Source organism: Phocoena phocoena, chromosome 2, assembly GCF_963924675.1.
Source record: "Phocoena phocoena chromosome 2, mPhoPho1.1, whole genome shotgun sequence".
NCBI lineage: Eukaryota > Metazoa > Chordata > Mammalia > Artiodactyla > Phocoenidae > Phocoena > Phocoena phocoena.
This window is the reverse complement of record NC_089220.1, coordinates 106309835-106326324: the sequence shown is the minus strand read 5'-3', so window position 1 is coordinate 106326324 and position 16490 is coordinate 106309835.

Here is a 16490-nt window from a genome sequence, read left to right as displayed (position 1 = left end):
TCTCCTCCTTTCAGCTAGGGCTTTTCCAAGTCTAAAAGTCCATGAGCCTTTGAAACACATGTTCCCATGTTAAACTATAACTTGGGAAGTTTACCAAGCTGCTAGAAAGTTTATCTTCCCAGAGGAACAAGGATCTCAGGTGACAGAGACGACCTCTGCGTCCCACGTTCCCTGCAGCTCAGGAGAGGGTGCTGTAGGAGATCAGAGCTCACACACCACACCTGACTGAGGAGAAGAGAGCAGGGTTGGTTCGCAGAGAATCAACAAGTGAGCGAAAGCTCGGGAAGCCTGGGAACGACGGTGGAGCTCAGAGAGAGAGGGCAGTGACCCGAGAGCAGATGAGTCTGTGCGCAGCTGGGAGCAGAGGGCTCAGCCAGGGACGCTCTGCGCTCCTGCCGCCCAACACAGGCTCCCAGGGAGACAGCAGAAGGAGGCAGCAGTAGCCTCGGCCTCCTCTTCAGACGGGGGAAATGGCAAGATTTTGCAGACGCCGAACTTAACAGAGGGGTGGGGGAGGAGTGGGGGACCAGTAGAGTCAACTCGCTGCTCTCCCTACGGGCAGTGGTCCTGAGAGCGATCCCAGCACCAGCGGCGTGGGCATCACCTGGGTTTGTTAGCAATACAGATCGGCAGGCCCCACCTCAGACACCTCAACACGGACTCAGCCATCTGTGTTCCAATAAGCCCTCTGGGTGTCGCTGATTCTTGCTAAGGTTTGAGAACCGTCGCCTTGGGGGATGCTTTTAGTCATTTACCTGAAACTTCCTTCCCATTTCGAAGCGGTGGGAAGTGGCACAACACTGGAATGGTCGTAACCTTTAGAGACAAGAAGGTCTGAGTTCAGATCCAGACTCTGCCCCTAAGTGGCTGTGTGGCCTTGGACAAATCCATCAACCTCTCTGAACCAGTTTCCTCAAGCATAAAATATCTACCTCTCAGGATTAAGTGGTTAGGTTTGGAGAGAACATGCAGAAAGCATTTAGCAGAGTGCCTGGCACATAGGAGCTGCTCATCATCATCATCATCACTGCCATCAGAACCACCCTGACTACGAAGAGGCCCTGGCATGAGTCAGGCCACACGGGGACCATCTTGCTCCGTGAGTGTTTACTACGCTGCTCAGAATGCCCCTTGGTGCCACTTGTTGCTGGGCTGCATCCTCATTAGGCGAGGAGTGACTTAAAGACAACAATTCCTTTCAAATTTGATGAGAAACAAATATCTAATTCAGATATACCAAATGAAACACCAAGGGGAAAAGCCACTCTCGTTACAATATAACCCAGCCATGTTCCCGCCCTACCCACTTCCCCTTTCCACTTAGATAAGTCCCTTAAGCACACAGTAGCACCTGGCAAATATTTGTTGAATGTTGAATGAATGGATTGGTTCAATTTGATTCGAAAATGCCCAACTGTTGTGCAATAAAAGGAACTGAATTTGTGGCCAGGCCTTTAGCCTCCTGGGGTGGAAACATGGCAGAACCGGCCATAACAGTCACTTGGGTAGCCCACTGGAATCTTGGGAAATCAGGGACTGAAGGGACGGGAAGAGACCACGCTGGCCAGGACAGGGAACGGAGGTGGTTTTCTGAATTTAGCGAAGGCCTTCCGCTATGAGATGGCTAGTGGCCCTCCATCCCCTGCTGTACGCGTCAGTGTCTGCTCCACCCACTAAGCCTGCTGGGGGCTTGCCCATGCTGGAGAGTCAAATGTCCTGTGGCCTCTGCAATGCAGAGCAAACAGGAATCAGAGCACCAAAACTGGTGTGCCAGTTTGCTTCCCCATGGGTTGGGGGGTGGGGGGAATGTACATATCGCCCTTCTCGTTTTGTCCAAAGGGCTATCATTTGGGCCTTTGGCATCTTCTTTCACTCCCCAGACACTGCACAAGTCACCTGTGGCCTGGCTGCCATCCTGCTCTTCTCCATTTATCCTCCCCTCTGTCTCCAACATAGATCTTATCTTCCACTCCCTGCTTGCAGAATAAAGTCCCAACGCCTTGGCAGGGCACTCATCCTTTGCAATTTGTCCCCAACCTGAATGTCCAGCTTTACTGCCCTCGGCCACACCTAACTTCTGCCTGCTAGTGCCCTGCTCTCTCATACGTCTGGCCACTGACTGAAGGGCCTTTCCTCCTGTTGTCTGCTTGGAGGACTCTGACACCTCTTTCCAGAACCTGTTTAAATGCAGTTTTCTATGAAATGGACCCGCCAGCACCTAGCGGCTTCCTGAATACTTTCCTAAGTCTTTACTTAGCCTGGAAGTCTCCTTTTCCAACCCACAAATTCCTAGTGTCCTTTAGGACACGGCTCTAGTATTGCTTCAAAAATTTTTTTAATTTTTTTTTTTTTGGACATAGTTTCAAACTTAAAGCAAAGTTGCAAGCATAGGACGAAGAATTCTTGTACATCTTTCACCCAGATTCCCTAAATATTAATATTTTCCCACATTTGCTTTTACCTTCTCCTCATTCTCTCTCACCCTCCCCCCGCCGGGTGTATAATTTTATTTTTTTCTGAACAGTTTATGAGTTATTTTCAGACATTATACCCCTCTACTGCTTCAATGTGTATGTTTTCTAAAACCAAGGAAATTCTCTTACATAATTAGAGAATAATTATCAAAGTTAGGAAATTAACTTTGATACTAATTATTATCTAATATACAGATCTTACTCAGATTTCACAAATTATCCCAATAATGTCCTTAATAGTAAAGAAAACTCCCAGATCATCATTGCATGTAGTTGTTATGTCTGTTTAGTATTCTTTAATCTACAACAGTTCCCTGTTCTTTTTTTTTTGGTCTTTCATGACAATTGACATTTTTGAAGTATCTAGGCCAGTTATTTTGTGGAAAGTACCTCATTTTAGGTTTGTCTGATATTTCCTTACCTTGGGTTCATGCTGTGCGGACTTGGCCAGGGTAGCCAGAGGTGATGCTGGGTTCATCTCAGGGTATCATATCAGGAGCTGTATGATGTCACTTTGTCCCATTTCTGGCGATGTTAACATCGGTCAGTTGGTTGATTTGTTGATATGTCTGACTCCTCCCCTGGCCCATGAGGCCCTTCTCAAGGTCAAGGAAGAACTCAGCCTTCGTGGCAGCTGGTACCTGAGGATATGGAGATATAGGGAAGTGAGAAGCACACACCAACTGATCCCCTCCCATGTGCCCAGCTCTGTGGCCACTTCTCATCTAAGCCTCACAGCAACCCTATAATTTAGTAGTTGTGCTCATTTTACAGTTGTGTTCAGAGAAGATGAAGAATTTGCCTGAGGACACTTGACTGGTAAGTAGCAGATCCAGATTCAAATCCAGGTCTTCCTCTTCCCATAACATTTAGGCACTGGAGACAATAGATGGTCAACAACACGACTGGATATTTTTTTAAACTTAAACAGAAAAATCTAACACCAAGACCATTGGAAAACTGAATACCCTCCTACATCAATGAGGATGCTTTTTATTCATTTATCCCTTCAACAAATATTTATGGTGGGTCTGCTATGTACCAGGCAGTGTCATAGATCATACAGATACAGTAGTAAACAAATAGCCTACATTCTAGTGGGACTCTGCAAATACCAGCAAATCCAGCTAAAGTGCTTGAACAATAACAAGAAAGCTAGTAGTAGAGCACCTTCAGGGTTGATTCATTCAGCAGTTCAAAGATGTCATGGCTAAGAGTTTCATTCTCTGAAATTCCCTTAGCTTTCCCTTTGGGGATGCAAGATGTTTGCCTTTAGTTCTTTTTTTTAAAATAAATTTATTTATTTATTTTTGGCTGTGTTGGGTCTTCGTTTCTGTGCGAGGGCTTTCTCTAGTTGCGGCGAGCGGGGGCCAGTTTTCATCGCGGTGTGCGGCCCCTCACTGTCGCCTCCTCTCTTGTTGCAGAGCACAGGCTCCAGACACGCAGGCTCAGCAGTCGTGGCTCACAGGCCCAGCTGCTCCTTGGCATGTGGGATCCTCCCATACCAGGGCTCGAACCTGTGTCCCCCTGCATTAGCAGGCAGATTCTCAACCACTGTGCCACCAGGGAAGCCCTTGCCTTTAGTTTTAAGCAAGATATCCTCAAAGGAAACAAAGGGGATGTTCCTGTCATGGTCCCTTTAGATGGGAAAAGAAAGCCTTGCTATAATCTTCCCAGCCAACTTCCCTTCCACCTCCCCGGCCAGAACTACATCGCTAGCTGATGCAAATCCACCCCTTGGCCAGAGGGATAAGCTGCCATTTCTGGCTCAGGGAATCTAGATTTGCTCTGCTACCATCCAGATCACCTCCAGGTTCAGCCTTCCCCAAACTACTTCGTTGTCAGAAGAGTAGGAGAGTGAAAAAAAACCCTGCAATTTTCTTCAAAGAAGCAAAGAGGGGGAAAGGGTGTTTCCCTCATTTACAGAATATTTACAGACTCTTGTCTTGTTTATGCAAATACAAGTTTGTGTCATTGCTATTCCTTATAGAATCCTCCCTCATGATCCACAGGTTATTGGTTCCAGCATCCCCATGGATAGCAAAATTCGAGGATGCTCAAGTCTCTCACATAAAATGAATTGACTTTGGAACCCACAGACAGGGAGGGCCAATTGTATTCATTATATCAAGTTCTACTTCATTTTCCTTTACTAAGTCATGTAATGTCTCTCTTCATCTACCCGTGTCTCTTGTCTCATTCCAAAATAAGGTCCCTTTTTGTAAAGGTACAGAATCTTAGCCAGGGGAGGTTTAAAAATATTTAACAACTGGTTCTAGGATGTGTACTGACCACTGCATAGTGTAGGGTCCTGGAGGGTCCTTCTGCACCAGGCAATCACATTTAGTTGATGGATGGGGAGATCTAGGAAGACCCTAGTGGAGGGGTCAGGGAGGCTGGGGGGGGGACACTCAGTCCCTACTATTTGCCAACTGATATGGAATTATTTAAGAATTTTTTAAAATTTATTTTTTATTGAGGTATAATTGATCTATAACATTAGTTTTATGTGTACAATATAACGATTCGATATTTGTATACATTGTGAAATGATCACCATAATAAGTCTAGTTAACGTGTGTTACCTTACTTAGTTACTAGTTTTATCTTTTTTTTTTGTCTTGTGATAAGAACTTTTAAGATCTACTCTCTTAGCAACTTTCAAGCATGCAAGACAGTGTTAGCAACTACAGTCACCATGCCATGTGTTACATCCTGGTGACTTATTTTATAGCTGGAAGTTTGTACCTTTTGACCTCCCGCACTCATTTTGCCCACCGCCCCCAACTCCCACCTCTGGCAACCACCAATCTGTTCTCTGTGTCTATAAGCTTGGGTTTTTTGTTTTTGGTCTTTAGATCCCACATATGAGATCACGTGGTATTTGTCTCCGTCTGATTTATTTCACTTAGCATAATGTCCTCAAGGTCCATCCATGTTGTCCTATACTCACGTTGTCCTAAATGCCAAGATTTCATTTTCTATGGCTGAATAACAGTCCATTATATACATACATACATATATATATATATATATATATAGCATCTTCTTTATTCGTTCATCCATCAATGGATATTTGGGTCATTTCCATGTCCTGACTACTATAAGTAATGCAATAAACATGGAGGCGCAAATATCCTATCAACTTAGTGTTTTCATTTTCTTTGGATATATCCGCAGAAGTGGAATTGTTGGATCATATGGTAGTTCTATTTTTAGTTAAGGAACCTCCATACTGTTCTCCGTAGAGGCTGTATCAATTTACATTCCCACCAACAGTCCACAAGAGCTCCCTTTTTTCCACATCCTCACCAATACTTATTTCTTGTCTTTTTAATAACAGCCATTCTGATAGGTGTGAGGTGATATCTCATTTTGATTTTGATTTTCATTTCCCCAGTGATTAGTGATGTGAAGCATCTTTTCATTGGCCACCCGTATGTCTTCTTTGGAAAAATGTCTACTCGTATCTGCCCATTTTAAAATCAGATTGTTTGCATTTTTCTATTAAGTTGTACGACATCTTTAAATATTCTGGATACTAACCCCTTATCAGATATGTGATTTGCAAATATTGTCTGCCATTCAGTAGGCTGCCTTTTCATTTTGTTGACTGTTTCCTTTGCTGTGCAGAAGCATTTTAGTTTGATACAGTCCCACTTGTTTATTTTTGCTTTTATTGCTTTTTCTATTTTAATGTCCAGTATGATAGTGCCCGTGTGATGTGCTGGACATCGGCTCCAATCTTCACAATGACCATTCTCAGTGTCAGTGTAATGACTACAGCAAAATCCTCCCAGCTTCTGCCCGTGGTCAGGCATTTGGGCCACTTCCAGTTTTAAATGCAATATGAAGCTCAGATCTAAACATCTCTGTATGCACCTTTGTTTTATTTTTTTATATTTCAAAATACATAAAATGTATATATTTATAAATATATATTGCATATTTTTGTTTCCTTGGAACACATTTCCCAAAGTGGTATTTCAAGGTCAAAGGGTAGGATCAATTTGATAATTTGCATTTAAGGGACTTCCCTGGTGGCACAGTGGTTAAGAATCTGCCTGCCAATGCAGGAGACATGGGTTCGAGCCCTGGTCCGGGAAGATCCCACATGCCGCGGAGCAACTAAGCCCGTGCGCCACAACTACGGAGCTCGTGTGCCACAACTACTGAAGTCCGCGTGCCTAGAGCCCGTGCTCTGCAACAAGAGAAGCCACCAAAATGAGAAGCCCGCGCACCACAACGAAGAGTAGCCCCCGCTTGCTGAAACTAGAGAAGGCCCGTGTGCAGCAACGAAGACCCAACACAGCCAAAAATAAATAAACAAAAAGCATTTAACTTAGCAGAAATTGTACGGTAGACTTGTTCACAAAACTTCAAAAAATGAAACACTATTTGTTGATTACTCCTGACAAGTATAAATGGTGGAAATTAATAATCATTAGGCATCATTATGCAGAAATTCCCTTCCTTAGTGCAGGAACTATATTTCTGGTTAAGAAGTTCTTGCAATTGATTAGAATTAAAATTGGGAAATAAGCAGACTTTCAACAACAATAAATGAATGAATGAATAAATAGCATTTAACCAAAGGTTTAGAAACATCCTTGCCTACTTTTTCAGACTACTGTTGCCAGGGGACCGGAAGGCACATGGTGTAATGTAAAGAGGGTGGGCAGTGGAGTACGGAGAGCTGGGCTCAGCTCTGGGCAATGTTACTCTACTAGGGGTTGGGGACTTGGCAGTCTCTTAGCTTGTCTGGGCCTTGGTTTCCCCAAGTGTAAAATGAGGGAGATGCCATCTCTCACAGCACCAGGCACAGCAGGCACTGATTGCCTCCATCTGTTCCTGACTTTGGCCTGAGGCCTGGCCACCCTTGTCACGCCCTCACCATGGGCAGACTCTGAACGTTGAACTGTCAAAGGGCCCTTCGCCGTAAGGAAGCGCGTAGGCTGCCACCTCCTGGTGTAAAGAGTTAGTGTCCAGATGACTTTGGGGATCAAGCTGCTCCCCCTTGTGTCCCTGTGAGGATCTGCCCCAAGGGTGAAGCTGCCAAAGAAAAGGAAGGTTCTTCCCACCTAGACTGGCCCTGGTGTCGGTGGTGGCTTTAAAGTGATGTCCTCCTTCTGCCAGTGCAACTCTGGGGGAGAGATGACGCGGGGTTTTGAAAAGCTGCCTGTAAAGGAAGCTGTTTTTACTTTTGGAGACTGTGAAGGTGCTGGTAAAGGCATCTTGGCAAAAGCAGGAGGCCTTTATCAGTGATTTATTAAACCCTGTTTAGAAAGGCTGACAGCAGTGGTCAATCAGCCCACAAATACTTACAGAGCACCTACCACGTGCCAGACATGTGCTTTGATAAACAACCTTGAACAAGACAGGCAGGGTCCCTGCTCTCCTTGTCTAGTGGGGAAGTTTAGGAATAAGATTCTTTTTTAACTGATATACTTTCTTCTACTTATTTAATTGAAGACAAAATGACATCTAAGCTGAAAAACTTAAAACACAGTATTTCACCTTCCAAACACTGTAGCTATTTTAATTTCAACACCTTCCAGCCCTTGGACACTTGTGTGCACATTTTTACAGAGCTATAATCATAACACCTGGTATTCTGAAGTTAGATACGTTTCACTCCCTGTAAACACTTCTCTATGTTGCTGCTTGATCTTCATAATTATCCTTACAGCTCTATAAGAGACAAGTGTGTACCTATATCATAATCTATGTAGCAAGTCCCCTAAGCTTACTCATAATTTTTTTTCTTTCTTTTCTTGCTATAATAGATATTGCTGATGTTAACTTCTTCATGCAGATTTTTATTGCATTCCTTCTCAATGATCATGAATATGGTTCACCCTATGTGTTGCCATATTGCTTCCCAAAAGAGCTGTTACTAATTTACAATACAACGCCACCAATATTATATCCATGAGTCACTTTTGCTGCAACATCAGGTACACTGAATATTGTTGCTTTTACACATTTTTGAGAATTACATTTTTTTTTTTTTTGCGGTACACAGGCCTCTCACTGTTGTGGCCTCTCCCGTTGCGGAGCACAGGCTCCAGACGCGCAGGCTCAGCGGCCACGGCTCACGGGCCCAGCCGCTCCGCGGCATGTGGTATCTTCCCGGAACGGGGCACGAACCCGTGTCCCCTGCATCGGCAGGCGGACTCTCAACCACTGCGCCACCAGGGAAGCCCGGTACTTACTGTTTTAATAACTGGGTTAATAACTCCTAATGGAATCTTCCTAAGAAAGCTCAGCTGTTTCAGAATCTAAAGTGCGTGCAAGCCTCTCCTGCTGCCCAGAGCTACAAAGTGAGAAAAGAGATTCTGTGACCCTTGGTTGTGCTTGACTCGGTAATGGAAATGACATAATTTCCCACTGTTTATGAAAAAGAGTTGGACATCAGCCTAGGTTACAATAATGCAAATGAAAATTATGTGACTGGAGAGTTAATTTGTTTCCTAGTGACTCTGAAGAAATACAGAGTGCCCTTGAGGTTGGAAGGGTCCATGGTCCAAACCCCTGGCCCGGAGAAGTGAAGTGACTTGCCTAAACTCACACAGCAAACTAGACCCCCAGCTACTGACTCCCCTTGCATCTTCCCTGTGTCCTGAATGTAAATGAACCTGTGATTCCCTCCTTCCTGACCCTCCCCTACCCCCTGCATGGAGATTGGCCACTTCCCAGCCTGGATGATTTCTGGAGCACAGCTCTGGGAATGCTTTCTGTGCTGGGAGTTAGTTTCCTTTTTCTACATAGCTTCCAACAAGAACTCCGGGCCTCTCCTCTCTAACTCAAACTATTGCACCATGCAGGGTTCTGAGCAGTAGTTAAAATACTTTTCCAGAGCACAAGTCCTTCTTCTGAAAGAAGACAGCAAATGTTAGAAATGGGACCTGTGTGAGGGTGAGCTATTCTGACTGTTGGTAAGGCTTTTTGGTTTAATATATCACTACTTTTTTCTGGGATGATTAGATGACGGGAAATAACATTTCATTAACACATACCCTGTAGTAGGCACTACCTCATTTAATTTCTTAAAAACACCTATGGAGTAACAGATTTGGAAAGGAGGCTCAGAGAGGTTAAGTAACTAATTCGACCAGCTCCCAAAGCGAAGATGTCACTGTCTCACTGATTCTCAATGAGGAATGGAACGGCCAATCAGAATCACCTGGGAGCTTTTTCAAACTACTCATATATATTTCCCATTGAGAACAATTGCACCCTATAGGGCCATCTGTAGGATCTGTGTGCCCAGGGTGCCATCCCACAGATGTTCAAGCCTGGACAGGTGTCAACAAACTCATGACGTATTGTAGTCAGCACTCTGCCACTGTGGGTCCCGCATCCGCCAATACAGAGGGCTGACTGTACTTTGCAATTTTGTATGAGGGACTTGAGGATCCGCAGATTTTGGTATTCCTGGGGGGGGGATGGTGGTTCTAGAACCAATCCCCTGCAGATACTGAGGGTCAACTGTAGTAGGCGGGAGATAGAAATCCATGTAGAGGGGCTGTAACAAAGACAAGGAAAATGAGTGTCTGGAACAATTCCTTAGAGAAGAAGAAATAGAAGACTCCTAATGATTGGGACACAGGGGAATATAACTCAGGACCAGAGAAGAGAGTAGTCTTGGAAGGGGGGTGCAAGGGGGCAGGGCCCAGGGCAGGCTGACCCATTCCCAGGAAAGATGTGGTGGGAGGGAGGTGCGGTGCAGGACTTGGGGCAGAATCTCTGTCTACCACACTCAACAGAGAGGCAGCAGCTGAGGTAAGAGGAGCACTTGACCAGGAGTTCTTAGACACAATCCTGGCTGTGTGTCTTCAGGCAAGTCACATTACCTCTCTGTGACATGGTTTCTTTCTCTTCACAATAAATAAAAAGGTTAAAAATAACCTTCTCTGGCTACCTCTCAATGGCATTATGGGAACTGACAGAGTTAACTTATATCAAAGTTTTTATAAATTGTGAAACACTGTGAAAAATTCACAGAGGGGCTACTAGGGTATAGCAGTAAGTTCTAATTCATTGTCATGCAGAATTTCAGCCCCTCAGATTGTTCTTTGCTATATTTTATTGGCAGCATTTGTGCAGTAAAGCCTGGAATGGGGAAAGCCCCCTGTGTTAGTGTCCCCTAATCTTCTTGTACCTGCAGCCCGGCTAGTATGAATTTCAGCTACATAGAAAATACCTTCTGATAGTAGTCTGACTGCCCTTTAAAAAACCCAGGTCTTGTTCTTAAAAGAGAGGATTTTTTTTTTTTGGCAAAAAGTTCACTCATACAAGAATATATATATAACATGTAAGTACAATTTAAAGAATAATAAAACAAATTGCATACTAAGCTTAAGGAAAAATGTCACCTGCAATGCTCCCACTTATCCTTTGCTGCTGCATTCTCTTCACTCTACTGTCCTCATTTTGTGTTCATCATTCTCTTGCTTTTAAGAAATAGCTTTACTGCAATCTACAGATTCAATGCAATCCCTATCAAACTACCAATGGCATTTTTCACAGAACTAGAACAAAAAATTTCACAATTTGTATGGAAATACAAAAGATCCCGAATAGCCAAAGCAATCTTGAGAAAGGAAAATGGAGCTGGAGGAATCAGACTCTCTGACTTCAGACTATACTACAAAGCTACAGTAATCAAGACAGTATGGTACTGGCATAAAAACAGAAATACAGATCAATGGAACAGGATAGAAAGCCCAGAGATAAACTCACACGCATATGGTCACCTTATTTTTGATAAAGGAGGCAAGAATATACAATGGAGAAAAGACAGCGTCTTCAGTAAGTGGTGCTGGGAAAACTGGACAACTACATGTAAAAGAATGAAATTAGAACACTCCCTAACACCATACACAAAAATAAACTCAAAATGGATTAAAGACCTAAATGTAAGGCCAGACACTATAAAACTCTTAGAGGAAAACACAGGTAGAATACTCCTTGACATAAATCACAGCAAGATCCTTTGTGACCCACCTCCTAGAGAAATGGAAATAAAAACAAAAATAAACAAATGGGACCTAATGAAACTTAAAGCTTTTGCACAGCAAAGGAAACCATAAACGAGACGAAAAGACAACCCTCAGAATGGGAGAAAATATTTGCAAATGAAGCAAGTGACAAAGGATTAATCTCCAAAACTTACAAGCAGTTCATGCAGCTCAATATTAAAAAAACAAACAACCCGATCCAGACAGACTGGGTCAAGGTGGTGGAGTAGAAGGACGTGCGCTCACTCTCTCTTGCGAGAGCACCGGAATAACAAATAACTGCTGAACAATCATCGACAGGAAGACACTGGAACTCAGCAAAAAGATACCCCACATCCAAAGAAGAAGCCACAATGAGACGGTACGAGGGGCGCAATCACAATAAAATCAAATCCCATAACTGGTGGGTGGGTGACTCACAAACTGGAGAACACTTATATCACAAAAGTCCACCCACTGGAGTGAAGGTCCTGAGCCCCACGTCAGGCTTCCCAACCTGGGGGTCCAGCAATGGGAGGAGGAATTTCTAGAGAATCAGACTTTGAAGGCTAGTGGGATTTGACTGCAGGACTTCGACAGGACTGCGGGAAACAGAGACTCCACTCTTGGAGGGCGCACACAAAGAAGTGTGCGCATCGGGACCCAGGGGAAGGAGCAGTGACCCCATAGGAGACTGACCCAGACCTACCTGCTAGTGTTGGAGGGTCTCCTGCAGAGGCGGGGGGCAGCTGTGGCTCACCACAAGGACAAGGACACTGGCAGCAGAAGCTATGGGAAGTACTCCTTGAGGTGAGCTCTCCCAGAGTTTGCCATTAGCCCCACCAAAGAGCCCAGGTAGGCTCCAGTGTTGGGTTGCCTCAGGCAAAACAACAAACAGGGAGGGAACCCAGCCCCACCCATCAGCAGTCAAGCCAACTAAAGTTTTACTGAGCTCTGCCCACCAGAGCAACAGTCAGCTCTACCCACCACCAGTGCCTCCCATCAGGAAACTAGCACAATCCTCTTAGGTAGCCTCATCCACCAGAGGATAGACAGCAGAAGCAAGGAGAGCTACAATCCTGCAGCCTGTGGAACAAAAACCACATTCACAGAAAGACAGACAAGATGAAAATGCAGAGGGCTATGTACCAGATGAAGGGACAAGATAAAACCCCAGAAAACCAACTAAATGAAGTGGAGATAGGCAACCTTCCAGAAAAAGAATTCAGAATAATGATAATGAAGATGATCCAGGACCTCAGAAAAAGAATGGAGGCAAAGATCGAGAAGATGTAAGAAAGGTTTAACAAAGACCTGGGAGAACTAAAGAACAAACACCTAGAAGAATTAAAGAACAAACAATCAGAGATGAACAATACAATAACTGAAATGAAAACTACACTAGAAGGAATCAATAGCAGAATAACTGAGGTAGAAGAACGGATAAGTGACCTGGAAGACAGAATAGTGGAATTCACTGCCACAGAACAGAATAAAGAAAAAAGAATGAAAAGAAAGGAAGACAGCCTAGGAGACTTCTGGGATAACATTAAACGCAACAACATACACATTATAGGGGTCCCAGAAGGAGAAGAGAGAGAGAAAGGACCCGAGAAAATATTTGGAGATTATAGTCGAAAACTTCCCTAACATGGGAAAGGAAATAGCCACCAAAGTCCAGGAAGCACAGAGAGTCCCATACAGAATAAACCCAAAGAGAAACATGCCAAGACACATGGTAATCAAACTGGCAAAAATTAAAGACAAAGAAAAATTATTGAAAGCAGCAAGGGAAAAACAACAAATAACATACAAGGGAACTCCCATAAGGTTAACAGATGATTTCTCAGTGGAAACTTTACAAGCCATAAGGGAGTGGCATGATATATTTAAAGTGATGAAAGGGAAGAACATACAACCAAGATTACTCCACCCAGCAAGGAACTCATTCAGATTCCACGGAGAAATCAAAAACTTTACAGACAAGCAAAAGCTAAGAGAATTCAGCACCACCAAACCAGCTCTACAACAAATGCTAAAGGAACTACTCTAAGTGGGAAACACAAGAGAAGAAAAGGACTTACAAAAACAAACCTAAAACAAGAAAATGGTCACAGGAACATACATATCAATAAGTACCTTAAATGTGAATGGATTAAATGCTCCAACCAAAAGACACAGGCTTGCTGAATGGGTACAAAAACAAGACTCATCAATATGCCTTCCACAAGAGATCCACTTCAGACCTAGGGACACGTACAGACTGAAAGTGAGGGGACGGAAAAAGATATTCCATGCAAATGGAAATCAAAAGAAAGCTGGAGTAGCAATACTCATATCAGATAATATATACTTTAAAATAAAGAATGTTACAGGAGACAAGGAAGGACACTACATAATGATCAAGGGATAAATCCAAGAAGAAGATATAGCAATCATAAATATATATGCACCCAACATAGGAGCACTCTAAACATAAGGCAACTTCTAACAGCTATAAAGGAGGAAATCGACAGTAACACAATAAGAGTGGGGGACTTTAACACCTCACTTACATCAATGGACAGATCATCCAAAATGAAAATAAATAAGGAAACAGAAGCTTTAAATCACACAACAGACCAGATAGATTTAATAGATAGATTTAATTGATATTTATAGGACATGCCATCCAAAACCAGCAGATTACACTTTCTTCTCAAGTGAGCACAGAACATTCTCCAGGACAGATCACATCTTGGGTCACAAATCAAGCCACAGTAAATTTAAGAAAATTGAAATCATATCAAGCATCTTCTCTGACCACAATGCTATGAGATTAGAAATGAATTACAGGGAAAAAAACGTAAAATACACAAACACGTGGTGGCTAAACCATACGTTACTAAATAACCAAGAGTTCACTGAAGAAATCAAAAAAATACCTAGAGACAAATGACAAAGAAAACACAACAATCCGAAACCTATGGGATGAAGCAAAATCACTTCTAAGAGGGAAGTTTGTAGCTATACAAGCCTACCTTAAGAAACAAGAAAAATCTCAAATAAACAATCTAACCTTACACTTAAAGGATCTAGAGAAAGAAGAACAAACAAAACTCAAAGTTAGTAGAAGGAAATAAATCATAAAGATCAGAGCAGAAATACATGAAATAGAAACAAAGAAAACAATAGCAAAGTTCAATAAAACTAAAAGCTGGTTCTTTGAGAAGACAAACAATATTGATAAACCATTAGCCAGACTCATCAAAAGGGAGAGGACTCAAATCAATAAAATTAGAAATGAAAAACGAGAAGTTACAACAGACACCGCAGAAATACAAAGCATCCTAAGAGACTACTACAAGCAACTCTTTGCCAATAAAATGGACAACCTGGAAGAAATGGACAAATTCTTAGAAAAGTATAACCTTCCAAGACTGAACCAGGAAGAAACAGAAAATATGAACAGACCAATCACAAGTAATGAAATTGAAACTGTGATTAAAAATCTTCTAACAAACAAAAGTCCAGGACCACATGGGTTCACAGGTGAATTCTATCAAACATTTAGAGAAGAGCCAACACCCATCCTTCTCAAACACTTCCAAAATATTACGGAGGAAGGAACACTCCCAAACTCATTCTATGAGGCCACCATCACCCTGATACCAAAACCAGACAAAGATACTACAAAAAATGAAAATTACAGACCAATATCACTGATGAATATAAATGCAAAAATCCTCAACAAAATACTAGCAAACAGAATGCAACAACACATTAAAAGAATCATACACCATGATCAAGTGGGATTTATCCCAGGGATGCAGGATTCTTCAATATACATAAATCAATCAATGTGATATACCATATTAACAACTCATCTCAATAGATGCAGAAAAAGCTTTTGACCAAATTAAACACCCATTTATGATAAAAACTCTCCAGAAAGTGGGCATAGATGGAACCTACCTCAACATAATAAAGGCCATATATGACAAACCCACAGCAAACATCATTCTCAATGGTGAAAAACTGAAAGCATTTCCTCTAAGATCAGGAACGAGATAAGGATGTCCACTCTCACCACTATTATTCAACACAGTTTTGCAAGTCCTAGCCACAGCAATCAGAGAAGAAAAAGAAATAAAAGGAATACAAATTGGAAAAGAAGAAGAAAAACTGTCACTGTTTGCAGATGACATGACAGTATACATAGAGAATCCTAAAGATGCCACCTTAAAACTACTAGGGCTAATCAATGAATTTGGTAAAGTTGCAGGATACAAAATTAATGCACAGAAATCTCTGGCATTCCTATACACTAATGATGAAAAATCTGAAAGACAAATTAAGGAAACACTCCCATTTACTACTGCCACAAAAAGAATAAAATACCTAGGAATAAACCTACCTAGGGAGACAAAAGACCTGTATGCGGAAAACTATAAGACACTGATGAAAGAAATTAAAGATGATACCAACAGATGGAGAGATATACCATGTTTTTGGATTGGAAGAATCAATATTGTGAAAATGACTATACTAACCAAAGCAATCTACAGATTCCATGCAAACCCTATCAAATTACCAATGGCATTTTTTACGGAACTAGAACAAAAAATCTTAAAATTTGTACGGAGACACAAAAGACCCCGAATAGCGAAAGCAGTCTTGAGGGAAAAAAACGGAGCTGGAGGAATCAGACTCACTGACTTCAGACTACTACAAAGCTACAGTCATCAAGACAATATCGTACTGGCACAAAAACAGAAACATAGATCAATGGAAAAAGATAGAAAGCCCAGAGATAAACCCACGCACCTATGGTCAACTAATCTATGACAAAGGAGGCAAGGATACACAATGGAGAAAAGAGAGTCTCTTCAATAAGTGGTGCTGGAAAAACTGGACAGCTACATGTAAAAGAATGAAATTAGAACACTCCCTAACACCATACACAAAAATAAACTCAAGAAGGATTAGAGACCTTAATGTAAGGCCAGACACTATAAAACTCTTAGAGGAAAAC